Source organism: Bombus terrestris, chromosome 7 (assembly GCF_910591885.1).
Source record: "Bombus terrestris chromosome 7, iyBomTerr1.2, whole genome shotgun sequence".
Classification (NCBI taxonomy): domain Eukaryota; kingdom Metazoa; phylum Arthropoda; class Insecta; order Hymenoptera; family Apidae; genus Bombus; species Bombus terrestris.
In genome coordinates, this window is record NC_063275.1 from 7,785,500 (window position 1) to 7,801,820 (window position 16,321).

The 16,321-nt window shown below is 32.6% G+C and overlaps 1 protein-coding gene and 1 long non-coding RNA gene across 4 annotated transcripts in view; both read right to left on the bottom strand.

Moving 5' to 3' along the window:
• Positions 1–16,321, bottom strand: part of LOC100649009 (mucin-4) — a 214,435-nt gene that overhangs the window by 52,213 nt on the left and 145,901 nt on the right. The gene's annotated exons all lie outside the window — the stretch shown is intronic.
• On the bottom strand, positions 5,310–10,113 carry LOC105666786. Its single transcript, XR_001099601.3, has 3 exons — positions 9,611–10,113; positions 8,407–8,449; positions 5,310–8,319 (listed from the first exon to the last, which is right to left on the bottom strand). It is a non-coding gene; the product is annotated as an uncharacterized LOC105666786 (long non-coding RNA).

Here is a 16,321-nt window from a genome sequence, read left to right on the forward strand (position 1 = left end):
ACTGTGAGTATCTTGAGGTCGCCGTGGATTGTTTCGTTGGTAACATACCTGGGTGCATTTATTAGGGATCTTAGCGTTTTCAATTGGAAGCGTTGGAGTATTTCAATGTTGGAAATACTTGCTGTTCCCCATAGTTGGATTCCGTAGGTCCAGACAGGTTTTATTACTGTCTTATAGAGCGTAATTTTGTTCTGCGTGCTTAGGTTGGAGCGACCAATGAGCCAATAACATTTTTTGAGTTTGTTCCTGAATTGCTTTGATTTGTCTATGATGTGTTGTTTCCATGTTAATCTCCTGTCCAGAGTCATGCCCAGGTATCTGACTGTGTCCTTGTTAGGAACTGTTATATTCTTAATGGAGACCTGTGGGCAGGTTTGTTTTCGCAGCGTGAAGGTTACATGTGTGAATTTTTTCATTAATTTTGAAGCCCCATTTATGGAACCACTTTTCCATAGAGTCGAGACCTCGCTGGAGAGTGGATGAGGCAATTATCGGGTTGGCGTGTCTAATAACGCTGTGTCGTCAGCAAATGTTGCTATAGTTATTTCTGTTGGTATTGGTAAATCGGCAATGTAGATGGAGAACAGCAGGGGTCCGAGGACACTACCTTGGGGTATGCCCGCTTCTATTGGGAATGTTGTGGTAATGGCGTCTAAGTATTTAACCATGAATTGTCTTTTGGTTAGGTAGGACTTTAGGATGGAGTGGTAAGTGTGTGGCAGGATTTTCTTTAGTTTGAACACAAGTCCTTCATGCCACACTTTGTCGAATGCCTGATGAATGTCCAGGAATACTGCAGAGCAGTATTTTTTTCTTTTCTAAGTTCTGGCTGATAATATGTGTTATTCGATAAATTTGCTTTGTCGTAGAATATTGCTTCCGAAAACCGAATTGATGATCTGACAGTGTTTTCAAATCCTCTAAGAGTGGAAGGAGTCGATTCGTTAGCATCTTCTCGAATTGTTTTGACAAAGTAGGTAGAAGACTAATTGGGCGATAGGAGTTAATTTCATGTATTGGTTTTCCGGGTTTAGGGATGAGAGTAATCAGTGATATTTTCCAGGACTTAAGATAGTATTCATGGCGAAGAATTGCATTAAAAATTGATGCGATGAGAGCAATCCCTTTTATCGGATGTTCCTTGATCACTTTATTACATATTTGATTATACCCCGATGCTTTCCTGGGATTCAGGCGACGGATTATTTCTGTAACCTCTATAGAAGTGAAAGGTTCAATAGGAAGAGACATTTGGAAGATACGGTGCAGGTATTCCGTTATTTCCTCGGCAATATTGGAGGAATGAGGTTTAAATACGTTAGATAGGTGATTAGCAAACAGGTTGGCTTTATCTATAGGGCTACGCGCCCATCTACCTTGCGGACAGCGAATTAGAGGGATTGTTTGCGGGGGACGCTTGAGTTTCCTAGAAACCTTCCATAGTGAGTAGTTGGAGTCAGTTGTAGGAGACAGATTGGCGAGATATTTTTGGAAACAGTTATTTTTATAGTTTTTATTGATTTTGATTAAATTCCTAGTTACGTTATTTAGTTTGCGTTTGTCGTCAGATGTTCTATGACTCTGCCATAGTTTTCTAAGTCTACGTTTTTCCGCGATTTTCTTTAATATGTGATGGGGATGTTCATGTTTATTGATAGAACTCTTAGTAAGTGTGAATGAGGGGATAGCGTTTATTATGCTGGTGTTTAAATATTCCGTGGCTGTTTCAATATCTTCATTTGTTTTTAGAGAAATTAAGGCTGATGTTGAATAATTAAAAACTTCTCTAAAGAGCTGGCAGTTGGTGCATTGGTTATGAATAAAGCCATTAGGTGGATTTTCGATAATTGTTGAGCTAATTGTTGCAATAACGGGGGAATGATCTGAAGGGAGTTCCGCCGAAGAGTTGATTAGGACATATTCTGGCGAGATATTTTTAGTTATAAAGAAATCAAGTAAATCAGGTATTTTGTTAGTGTTAGTGGGCAAGTATGTGGGTTCATATGTGGTGAGGTAGTTGAGTCTGTTGATGTTTATGCTATTCAAGAGATTTTTGCCTCTTACTGTGATAAGTCTGCTACCCCGTTGGGTATATTTGGCGTTATAGTCTCCTCCAGCTATGAATCTATTGCCCAGAGCATCAAGGAAGTTATCAAAGTCTTCTTTAGAAATGGAGTGTCTAGGAGGACAATATACTGCTGAAGTGGTGATTGTACCATGGCAATCTTCTATCGCTACGTTTATAGCTTAGAGGTAGTCCTTCTGGAACGATGGAAGCTCATAATGCTTAATGCTGGTTTTGATGATAATTCCGGTGCCGCCGCGGGTATTTTCACTTAGATCTAGGGTGTGGTAGAAGTTATAACCGCTTATTTTCAGTTAATTTTTGACGGTGAAGTGAGTTTCAGATATGAGCATTATGTCGATTTGCTGCTGTTTTAAGAAAGGTTCTAATTCGTATTTGTATTGAGCTAGATGTATCAATTTATCTATGATGAGTGTTAATAATGATAGCAAGTTATTAATTTGTTCTGATTGTTTCTCGATTAATTTTTCGAGTCTAGAGAAGTTATCCGTGTTTTGTGAACTGGGAATAGTATTTTGAGAATGGTCACTGTGGATTTTCGGATTGCTTTGATTTCCTTGAACTGCCTGGATATAAGAGATTGAAAAAGTAGAGAATTTTTGAGGACTGAGTACTTGGTTGGTTATCTTCTTGACTCTGGGTTTAGTATACTTACTTTGTACTAGGTCTTTTAGGCTGAGCAACCTTTATAGATTGCAGGATGCACTTCGCAGGGGTTTCTGCACATTTAACGCAGCGGAAATTATGATTGCAATATTTTTGCGTGTGACCGTACCTTTGGCACTTTTTACATTACACTATTTCTTTTTTTATAAAAGGAAGTTCGATTTTTACTACTGAGTTCATTAGTCGATTGATGTTGTAAATTTGTTTATTGTTTGGCTTTTGTTTTAGGGCAATGAAGAATAAGGATAGCGGCTTTTTCGAAATTCTATGTCTTATGTTGCTAATGTTTCTTACTTCATGGCCACGATTTAGAAGTTCGAACTTCAGTTCGTCTAAGTTAGCTGAGTTGTGGATGTTACGTAGTACCACATGAAAAGGTCTTTCTTGTTTGAGTTGATATGTGTGAAAGTTTGCGTTTAAGGTTTTTAGTAACTTTATTAGTTTTCTATAGGAGTCTAGGTTAATCGGCAGAATTTTAACCTGGTTATTATTTATTTTTAGTTTGTAATCCTCTTTGTTGATATCTTTCTCAATGGACTTTATCATTGTTTGAATATCGATGACATCATCAATGAACATAGGTGGGGTGGGGGATTTTTTTGTGTATGTTGGTTGCCGGCGCTGACGATCGCTGTGAACGGAATACTTTTTCGTTAGACTGAACTCTGTTGATTGACTATTCAAAGCACAAATCATAATAAGTTATAGTAATTCTTTTGCACGAGATTAAATGGTTCAAGAGCGTTAGTTTTTAGTATTAATTATTTATTATAAACATTGAAATTTACAATAAACTAGAATTTGGGTAATAAACTAGAAAATAATAAACTAGAAAACTAAATTTAGTAAATATAACACAAGTTAATAATTCAGTTGTGTGTGAAAAATTTCAAAACAATTATCGATACATAATCCGACATCGCATTTTCTGCATTCTCTTATTTTTCACACAAACAATACATTTTCTTCTTAATAATTAGATGCGACTGTCCGCGAAACAGGTAGGCAACTGTTATAACGAGGCATTATTGGCATTTGTTTATTGCGGTTACTAAGGAATGCATTTATATCTATCTCACACAAACGTAATAGTATTACTTCTGCATAAGTGTTCGGAAAAATTGACAAACGCATATATGCGTCCTTAGTCCATGCCGGGTACTTTCAGAAAACGCATATATGGGTCCTTAGTCCACACCGATAGCTTTCGCCAGACACATGTATGCGTCCATAGCACTATAAGGGTTAACTGTTTCTAGCTTACGTTTTTTTCATTTTGTTAATATCGTTTGAAAGGAGTGATATATTATCCTTTTGCCACGGAGGAGGTAGAACGGTGCAGTTATGGTTTTGCTCAAGAGAACCTAATCGAGATACTTGGGCCATTTTCGAGCTGGTTAATTCAATTTGAAATAACTAATCGAGAGGCTCAGAGGCTCATGATTCGGGTCAGAGATTAGGATTTTCCACTAGTAAGTTTAGAAACACTTGGTTTATGTCTGCTTCGATTCACTTTCGACGGATGAGCGTCACGTGTTGTATTGTGAACTCCACAGAGCACTAGACACACGTCTGCACGCTTTAGCACTCAACAGCAAACTGAGCGGGCAAGATGGCAGCCAGATGTCTATACATCCTTACTGCGTACCCTCAATATTCTCAAGTACCCTCCATAAATCTCAGGAATTTTCTAGTTAAGGTCCTTCAAACCAAACAAATATCTTTTTACCGAATTGTTCTCAAAAGTTAAATGACCAATTAACAGCAAAGTCTATTGCCTCACTCTACCAACGAAAACTTGTCCTTAACAAATCAGCTCTTTTCGTGTTCTTAGACCCACCCATCATAAGTTCCCTCCACAGCATCATCTTCACAGAAAGTCAGTCTTAAAATATTCTTTGAACCGTCATCATCTAAGTTTACGTCGCGTACTTCACATTTTGTCTATCAATCGAAACTTAATTATATCTTATCAATTTATATCTCTCTAGTCAAGAATTGTTTGAATAAACATTAATTTATACCTGTTAAATCACCGTAAATTCAATCGAATCACCCCATATTATCCTAACAGAAATAAGAGGATCGATCAGTTCGTGGCGTCGATTATTTGACGTGCTATCTCGCGATCGCGTCTCTCTGCGAACGCTCGAAACATACATACATGTATCAATAGCGAATGATGCGAAAGACAAAAGTTTACACTGAATTTGTAGTGTTTTGGAAACGTTTTAATTTAAGCTAAAACGATACACGTGTAATTAAAATATCAGGTTCCCATTTAAACATTTTAATACAACGTTCACAGATCATTGCCTGATGTGCAAAGCCAAATGGGCAAACCGGAAACGTTATATAAGGTATAAAAGTTGTTATTATATTGTGTTCCTTAAGAAAATATGATAATTATATAATATGAATATGAAAATATCAGTAATTGCTTATATATGAATTTTAATTTCTATAAGTGAGACAGAATGTAAGTAAAAGAAAACAATTCACTTATGACTTTTATTAAGATAAATTCTCTCTGCAACAATCCAAATTTGTTATTTCTTTGTAATTGTACATTAGTCAGTTCATCATATGTTTGTACTGCAGAATTTTAAATAAAATACATTTATAATTGCAGTTTAATCTTCAGTCAACTTTCTGTAAAGATTATTCTTTAGATTTTTGTGTTACATTTTAATAAAGCATAAACTTGTTAATTACGAAAATAGCCAAAGAAATTATTAAATTATTGAACATAACTTAAGTTACAGTCGCCTCAGAAAGTAAATTAACAGTCTTACATTTAAATATTTAGCAAAAGCATTAATTTATTTTCTGAGCAACTGTATATGATAAAACTAATAAAATTTCCGGAGTTCTGGTGTAAACTTATTGCATACATTCTTTTCATACTTTTAATAACTAGATTTTTTGTACTATTTAATTGGAATGAAAAATATCGTTAAAATACTCGTAAATATCGTACAAACACTATATTTATATTTTATTTGTGATACTTTAAATACACATGGGCTCTAATGAGGCGTACAAATTGCTAGAAAGATGAAAACTTCTAAAACTGAAAGTCTGTAACAGATAACAAGAATTATTTTAAATATATACAATACTATAAAATTGTAATAAGTTAATTGTCCAATATATAAGACCTAAGTAACCTTATATTTTTTCTACTTATTATTACATAGGAATAATATTCTTTTATCTTTGGCGTGTCGGAAAGATTATCTAAGCTTATGTATCGCTTAAAATTTAAATAATCCTTATTATCATATGTTGCAGCAAATGTTACCCATAATTTTAGATCATGTTGGTGTCGTAGCAATTAAATCAAAAGAACATATCTCATGTTTTATTTTCCTCGGGGTTACGCTTTATTCGATGTTTCCGGTGCTTTCGACCATGACACATCTCAAACTAAAAGCTAAGCCGTTTAAAAAACACATCCAGAACTGTCATCGAATTGAAACATGATACAGTGTAACGACTCTAATTTCTCTTATCTCAAAGAAAAGATCAAGCAATATGTAAGCATACAGTTTGGATAAAGAAACTTAAGAGAAACTATTTATAGTCTTCGCAAATACATATTCAGTACAATAAAGAATATTGATATATTTCGTTATACATATGTATAATACGTAATTGCAACATATTATTTAATACATACTTCTCTGTACCTTTCCAAGAAGTTACTAATTTAGTGACTGAAAAATATTATTGTAAGTAGGTATTCATATAGTTCTTATTCTACTATATTACAAAAAAAGTTCATGATATAAGTAGTACGTGATCACTTCTTAGTTGTAATTGACATACTGTTGTTAACAGAAATCTTCATCAAGTAATACAAATTTTCATTTAATATTATATTTATTTCATAACATATTATTTTACACAAACATTTTTACACAATAATTTGCCAATTGATACTATTGGCAAATTGACAAATTCTAAGTCTTATAATTTCACAATATTACATCAGAAAAGATAATCAAATGGTTTGTAATTGATAAAACTTATTTGTAAAATTTCATTTTCTTTGTTATAAAATTCGTTGCTGTTATGTAACAGGATCTGTTAATATTAATAATTTGTGATTTGTAACTTGTAAAATTTCACTAATGATATTAGTTCAACTGTTTAACCAGATAAGAAGAAAGAAAAACAGTATTTGCGCAGTCTTATCATTAGTTGTAGTTTATATTAATATTTTGTGAGAATTCTGTTTGAATTATGAAATAACTCTTAATTGCTCTCCTTGATGTAGAATACATTAATTTTGTTATGAAATTCTATAGAGCCTTGTTATAATCAAATTTGTTTTATTATAAGCTGCACTTAAATTTCTGGATCAATTGTACATCGTTAATGTTTTTGAAAATATTATTATCATCAGTACTTCTGTACTTCCAATAACAATGAGATCCATGGAAAAATCGTGTCATTAGATAATTTTTCTCCATCAAATCTCACGTGAGGTGAATCATTCTTTGTTGCTTTCATTATTCGTCATTCGTATAAGCCCATGGGAGATTATTGTAATTAAACAATGCACAAACGTAAACAACGTTCTGTCACGATTAGGTTCGTTATATGTTTAATTGCTAACTCTTTTGAAGTCGGCGGATTAACGATTCGTGCACCCGGGCAATGAGGCGTGTTCCTTCGTGCCACGATGAATTGTGCCCATTATAGTATTGTGTGCTTCTTGTTGTTCCTTTTTCGTTTTGTTTTACACAATAACACGAAGGATCAATCACTATTGTTCCTGCCACGCGATAGGGTCGCGCACTCTTTTGACAAATGCAGCATTCAATCTCTCCCTTGGGTCGCAGATGAATCCGCGGGAACGCGGATTTCGGTTGGAATTGGTTGTTGGATCCGATGTTCGCGCGACATAAGGCTGCTTTCCTGTATCAAAACATTTTATTTGTTGCCTTGTTTATCGAAAACTAAAAACTTATAGAAAACTTTTATATTCATGTCCCGAAATCGCGTGTAAATTATAAAAAAAAGAAGGCAGGATGCCTTCACAACCCTGCCGGTAATGACAACTTCGTCTAACATGCATGTATTACAAATGTAAGCGTTATACAGCGCCTACGCTAATTTTCGCAAATTATTGATTATTGATCGCTCATCTATCGATACATTTCTGTCCGATCGACTTTTCGTCCTTGCATATCCTTGCAGTGACCGGTTTTTCGCCCTTTTGTAGTTCTTCTTTTGAAATATCGTTTCCCTATCGTCTCATCGTGAAAGTATTCACAAGTATCATGAAAATATTCATATTTCATACTCAACACTCGTACAGGAAAGTACCGCTAGTTTGCAATCATGCGAATTATCAGTGTAAACATCACTATCGCCATTCTTGTCACGTGCTCAACATACCGGCTTTATTGAAATGCTTTCATAAGCTTGTGTATGTATTGGATTATTTCAAAAGTTGATAGTCAAATTGAAAAAAACTTGGAGGTAATGAATTTTTATAAAATTAGCATTTTGTTAGCTTATTAAAAATCTAACAGTGAAGTAAAATGAAGTAATTTCTAAAACATAAATTCAACTTCATTGAAAGACATAAATAAAATAACTTGAAATATAATAACTAAAAATATTAATTTAGATAAACTTACAAAATTAGGTCTTTAATCGTAACTTTTCATTCTCTTGATGTGGCTATAAATAATGAAAGAAAACAAATTATTCAGCTGCAAATGATCACAAGCCAAAGTGATAAGCTGCGCTTTTTGTCAATTTTTTAATTTCATTACATGGTTAATATAACTAATGATCAATTCCCAAGAAACAATAATTCCATTTTCCATAAGGAAATCGCGTGAATAACACTAAATGTCAACGCCATTTTAAAAAATAACGTTTATATCATCACTTTTTTCTATTTTTCAATTTGTGAAGTTGGTCAATGACTTCTGAACGACTCATATATATTTTCCAATTATAATAATAAAAACTATAATGTTATATGCAACGTAGAGAGCAATACACTGCAAAAGAGTTTTGTTTCAAGGCCTTTTCCCGAAGACCTTTCGTACATAAATAAATATTTTCCCCAGTGTACTTTATAATCAGTTAAAATGCATTTATTTATGTATAACGTTACTTTTATATTAGACGCCTTTTACATGTTTATTGTTCAAAATCTTTTTTCATTTACTACCACTTACATCGAATTATCCTACTCTCTTAAACTCCGTTATATAGCTTTGAATTTTTTAATACATTTTTATAAATTCTTATTCTCAACTTAAATATGTTAATCTAAATTTTTTAAAAAGTATTAAATTAAAATGATTGAAAGAATAGGAAATACACTAAATATCTATAATTTCTAGAGATTATATGCAATAAAAATTTGAAATAATACTAGATATAATTTATCTATCATTTGCGATCAGTAAATTTATTACGTCTCAGTCTTAATAAATGTTGATGTTACCACTCCTACGAAAACTCTACATCTGGTCTTTTTAGTTTTCTCAAGCGCTGAAGCCATCGACAGCATATAGACAAAAGACTAGCATGAAGGCAGACCATAAACAGTAGACCTGCGACGTTGGCTTCGGGGTTTTCAGTTATAGGGTAATACTGCTAGCGTGCGGATCTGAACCAGCTCAAATTGTATTCCTACTTATTATTACACTTCTTTATTAAATTAAATATATATATTGTGTAGTATCGGGAAATATTAGATATACGATTTCTTTGATACTATTTATTTTATTTTAAATTAGTTATACAGATATTAATGAGACAGACAACGATGGTTGTGTAATATGGAACTAATAGTAACAATCTTATTCTAACTTGGCTACTCACGCAACTCCGCAACGCTAACAACTCTACTCTCAACAACGCAACGCGACAACACTAACTCTAATAACTCTACTCTTCGACTCCTCGATTAATTCTGCCCTCTCGACCCACTCTCACTTTTCGATTAACCGCTCCTTGGATTCGAATCGCTCCCCTCCATTAGCGCTATTTTTCCCTTTGTCTAATTCCGTCCTGTTAACGCTTCGCAAGAACTAGGTGACTTTGGTCACACCGGCTTTTTCTATGTAAACTAATAACCGAAAGACAGGCGACCTTGTTTTGCTTAGTTTTTAACCAGATTTTTTCCCCACGATACTACAATTGTACCTTACATCTTTATACATCTAATAACCTCAACAATAAACAACATAGTTATTCGATATTTGATATATACACGAAGTATACATGAAGCAATCAGAACGAGTATGGGAACAAGTTTCATTAGCCATTATTATTGGCGATCTTACATACGCTTCTATCGCATTTCAATGAATTAAGAGTTCTTTTAACGTTTGTCATGGAAAAACGGTAATATCGCACGATTGCTTTGGGCGTTCGTTTCACGCTTTGTAAACGTATACGTAATAGATACACGTTCGGCTCCAAGGGCTCCAATGCCGCCCTCCGATCCAATCTGATTCGATACAATCGTCCGTAAAGAATTCCTAATAGTCTGTAACTCTAGTGGTTGTACACGCCTAAGCTCACGAATTACAATTTACATATTTCGCGTAAACCCGAAATTCGTGAATAGAGACGAAAAAAAAAATTATTTCAGTTAATAAGAATAAACGGGAGGAGAGAAAATATTGCAAAGGATGATAGGTCGTTATTTTTTTACACAGGATAACACGGAATAATTTTTTTTATATAGTATATATGAGTGTGCTAATTATTATCTTTAACGAACGAAGGTATACGGTTATTAGTATGGTTATACGATATTCTTTGCTGCATAATTGCTAGAGTTCATTGTGTAACAAGGAAATCAAATAAAAATATGTACGTAGTTTTAATTCTCCGAGTACTGGATATTATGCATATGAATTTCTATGCATATATTATTTCTATGCATATATATTATAGTATGTGTTGTATAATATCGATCCCTGGGAACATAATCAAAGTTATTCATAACATTGAAATATCTTTCGAACAAAAGTTAAATGGTTTTCAGAACATAATTTGATATTAGTAGTTTTTTATAATTAGGAACCGTAAAGATCTTATGAAGGTCAACTTAATTTGGTTTCACAGATTCATACATTTTTAATACATTAAATTCTCCCTTTGCATTTACTATATAAGGTTATGGACCTATTTATGTTGAGAAACCACTGGTTTAGCAGATATTTTAACTTTTATTTTGTTTCGAACAAAAGAAAAAACAAAAACAAATACAGAACTACTTCCGTATAACACTGCTAGTTTACATCTTTCATGGGATAGGTTTTACAAATTAAAGATTACAGTTCGTTATCGGCAAGACAAATAAGACAACTATACTATTCTTTCTTAAATTGCACGAACTATCTCATGTAATTGTTTAACGATTCAATATTGTCTACGTCAAGGGATTACAGTTGGTTCTATAACATTAAGTCTAGGTACTTGGTTCGATAAATGCGCGAGGAACAGCATTAAGCGCGTACGGCTGTTAGCAAAAGAGGGCTGGGCAATGGTACTTTTTACAGACGCCAGAAGAGAGCGAGTTACGAGTCAAGGTCGGCTGCGCAGGTTGTTCAGTCATGAGAATAGAAATATGACTGGAAATGCTAGTAGATATATCTACCGGTGATAGTTGCACACGCTAGTAGCCACAAATCTCGTCTACAATTGAATAATAGACCTCGAATTGGATGTTTGACGCAATATTTCCGCTGAACTAGATCAATGCATTCTAAATGATTATCCGATCACACTGTGAGCAACTGATACCAGTATCAAAAAGGATAATGTGTGAAGTTATCGTTACCATTCATATCCAAATTTTTTTAACGGTTTGGGTTCAAAAAGAATTTTTCCCTTAGTTATGAAGAATTGAAATCAGCGAATAATATTGATTGATATTGCTGTTTCAGTAACTTCGGCTGCATGCTTGAGACCCTATTAATTTTATTAAGAAAATGATAGCAAGTACGAGTGTTGAAAAAAGTTTGAACTATTGAGGATTATTGAGAATTATGAGAAAATTAGAAATTTTTATATGATTTCTAATCACTTTTATTTTTCGATGATATAGAGTACAGTGAAAACTTCCAATAAAAAAAGCATAAAATATTAATATCAGCATGTTAAGCGATTAATATTTTTAGCAAAAGTTTATAATCTAAGTTTCCATTGTTTCTATTGTTAATTCTATTAACTAAATTTGATAGTTTACAAGATAAAGATCGCCAGAGTGCTCGATAATTATTACTTAAAACATAAAGTTTGATTTCTATTAAACAAATCGAATGATGGCATGAATTTGTTTCTATCAGAGAATTACTTTTTTGTTACAAAAGAAAACAGTATCACATTCTTATGTTATTGAATTCATCAATATGTTATTTTTAAATTAATTGATTTCTGTGAATTTGATGTTATATTAATTTTATTACAATACTAAATTTGATATTAGAAAAAAAAAAATTTCTAACATACCGTATAATACCATCTAAATTGATAATTAAATAGATTCAGAATAGGCTACATTTTACCGTTACCGATTTATAACTTATAAATATACACAGTGTCTCAGCAATATGAGATCACTTTAATATCGGTTTTATTTACAATTGTAGAAAAAAGCTTATCAGAACGAAGTTAAACATTTTCAAGGGATACATATAATGGTGGAAAGAATTTGTTCTGAAGATCGTATTTTTACGAAATTTCAAGGTTATTGATATTTTTTAATGTAATTTTATATTGCTTTATCCATCAATTGATGCGTTTTTTTTTCTATATAAAAATATTGAACTTTTTCACAAGTACATTTTATTTAGGAGATTTTAGGAACATCGATATTTTCTTAAATAGAACTCTATATATTTTTTTGCGCCAGTGGATGTAATTTTTATTCTCTGTACCGAAGTATTGAAGTATTTGTATCTGAAAATGTTTAATTTAAAAGATATCTTAATTTTAATTTTGTAAAACTTAGCGTATGAAAGACAAAGGACAAAAAATGATACTCTTGTATTTATGATTTCCTTGTTTTTCATATACTACATTTGATAAAGTTAAAATCGGAATATCTTTTAAGCTGTGCATTTTCCGATATAAATACTTGAATTTTAATACTTCTGCTTAAAGAATAAAAAGTCGCATCTACTGTAAAAAAATATGTAGTGTTTTATTCAAAAAAGACCGATGACCTTGAAATTTCCTAAAAAAAATGAACTTGTGAAAACCAATTTCTTCTCACTATTACATGTATCCCTTGAAATAGCTTAACTCTGTTCTCAAAGGCTTTTTCATACAATCATAAAGAAGACATATATTTAGGTGATCTTATTCAGCTATATAAGTAATCTAATATAATTTAATTACAGAGCAATTCATGTTCAATCAGTAGAGTATAAATCATCAAGCAGAATGAAATACTGGAAGATTAGAATATTTAGGCATTTTTTAAATAAAAAATTTAATTATAAATATTTATAACGTATTTTAATTGAGTATTTTGCTATTTTTGTATAAATATTTTAAAATATGTATACAAGTTTTGTTGAAACTGCATTTCATTATTTAATATTCTCAACACTAATCTAAATAATACAGCTACATTCTGAACTTCATCGATTTGCAATGTACACCCTTAATTTCGTTCTATACTTGATATACACACACTCTATACGCTATATTTAAACATACATAAATTCCAATAGTGAGTTATATTACTTTGGCCTTTCACCCACGCAACCACTTTCCTCCTCCACTACATTCGCTAACATCATTTCCACTGTAAACCTTCAAACGACTACTAAACAATATAAAAAATATCTAAACTCAATAAAAGAGCGAGCAGACAAAATTTGAGAACAATAAAATTTATAACTTGCCTGAATTTATTCAAGAAAACAAAATAATTGACAAATGAATATATAGGGCCACTCCATGTCAAATTGATCATTTGATAATCGGTGTCATGAATTTTTGTAAAATAAGCTACATATGATGCATTCCGCGAGATTTTGAAAATGGTTTAAGTCATCATTTTACTAGTTCCAGTTTAAGAAATATGAACCTTTGAATTTTTAAATTTTTTCTCATTTTAATGAAAACGGGTGGCACTTAGGAATTTTTATGTCGTAATTTAGTATTTATTAATATTAGTTAATAATTAACTAATGATTAATTGATATTAATAAATATTTTCCCCTGACCATTTAACTGCGTTCAACGTGTACATACGTCAATCCAAAACTGTATTTCGGTGCGGTTGACGTGTATACTCGTATATACGTATACTCGTATGAAATAAAAAATTACCATTTACTATAAAAACTCAAAATTGTAATAAAAAGTAATGTAAATGACATTTAGTAGTATATTTCCTTTATAAGAACTATTAATATTTAAAATATTAATATTTAAAAAATAGGAAATATTTTCCCTGTGAACTTATTACGTATTTTATAAAAAAAAATTTGATTATTTCATTATTCCCTTTGGTGTATCGGTTATGCTCCGTATGATGTGTTCCTTTCTATAAATTGAGTTGATTATTTTCCCCAATATATCCCCATTTGTGTACTTTATTGCGTATATCGGCTATTCCCCGAATTGTTTTGTGTACTTTATTTTATTATTTTTTGGCAATTTTTAAGTTTTTAACAGTTGACCTTTTTCAACAGTGAATTATTAATTTTTTATCGAATAAAAATGTAATTATTCCGCGTCTTGCTTTATTGTGTTTGCAAAATTTATAATAGAACTTGCTCTGCGTTCGACGTGTATATTTGTTATTGCTTGATTTTAAATACGCACCCCGTAAGGGATGTTCGAAACTAAACTCTGCGGTTAACAGATTAAGCGCAGTCCATTTTCATGAAAATGGAAAAAAATTCAAATTTTACAAATAAATATATTTATTGCAATTATTACATAATGTGTAATAATTATTATAACTATTATAATTATTATTATTATTATTATTATTATTATTATTATTATATTAAATATTATTTATTATTTATTATTATATTAAAATTTATTATTATTATTATTATTATAATTAGAATAACTATTCTATGATTCTTAACATCATGCCTATTTATACGATCGATCATTTTCTCGTCAACTGTTTTAAAAATATCCGGATCTAATATGACTCAACCATCGGATGGCGAGGACTAAAACAGAAAAACTCTTCTCATCTCAACTTTCCTAAACAAAATTACAAAATATGTATAGGTCAAACAAACATGAAACGAGGACAAGGAGAATAGCTAGTAAGCAAAGAGAAGAATAAACTCAAAAGGTGAATGTGGTATAGAAGGTAGATATCCAATGATAAAGAGCTGGCCGGCCTGTGGGAGGTCCGGCGTAACCGATGAGCCTTGGCTATGTAAAGTGCCCCGAAGGGTCGCTCGCGCGAGCCTTCACAGAGAACGACAGCCGGTTCACTGGTTGCTTCGGCTGCCTTCAGCTGAAACTGCTCAAACCAAGATATCAGAAGACTCGTAATTCATGATTACCCAAGCGGCTCTATGGACATGGAGATTTACTGACTTAACTGAAATTGTCTAACTACGCAAAATCGACTCTTCTGTATCAATGTCAAACGTGCTGATTCGCACTCCCCGTTGGGATCTGGATTGGCGATTAGCATGGCTATGCATTGATCTAAATCGTTGATGCGCGGAAGGAAAATTCTATCGAGTTGCTGCGACTACGATGGTTAGAGAAACCAGTTGTATTTTCGATCGCACGTTTGCGCAAGTCGCATTGACAAAGTTATTCTAGTTATCTGAAGTAAAAAAGCCGTATGGATTCTTAATTAGTATAGATGCGGCTATAGCCTGAAGCTCGGAAAAGTCAAAAAATATTTTTTCACAAAATGGCGGCCGTTTGAAGAAAAAGTTTCCTTTCGGGCGTGTTTTTTTGGCAATTCCGAATTATTTAAAAATAGTAAAATTAAGAATTTTGATCTGAGCGTGGTTGAGGCGATAGAGGAATGCATATAGAATATTCACACCAAATTTCAAATAAATCGGTTCATTAGAACTTGAGATATCGTGCACGCCAACTCGAAAAAAGTAGTTTCGAGAAAAACGCGTTTAAAGTTTTGAGATAAGTTTCCGACAATTTTACTCATAGAATGGTACAGTATATTTACGTATTTTTAATCGGTGATTCCTGCTCTATACAAGAAACCTTTCTCTACTTCAGACTGCTCATTCTCCGAAGTACTTTCATGGAGACGAGCAGTTCTGGCTTCCTTTGATGCCTTTGAAGCTCGGAGTTCAGAGCGCTCGATGCGAACTTCGTCTCGCCTGACTGCGAACGCATGAGCTTCTGGGCCAATCGTGATTCTCATGACACTTAAGATTTTTAATACGGGTATAAAACCCAAACATCGTACCAATTGAATTATTGAATTAAAAATACATTAAAAAGTGATGAAATACAATAAAGATTTTATGAGGGTATTCATAGCAGAGTCTACCGTCTACTGTTCATTTGTTCCGGTCGGACCGAAGCAGATACTGCGTCACAAAAATG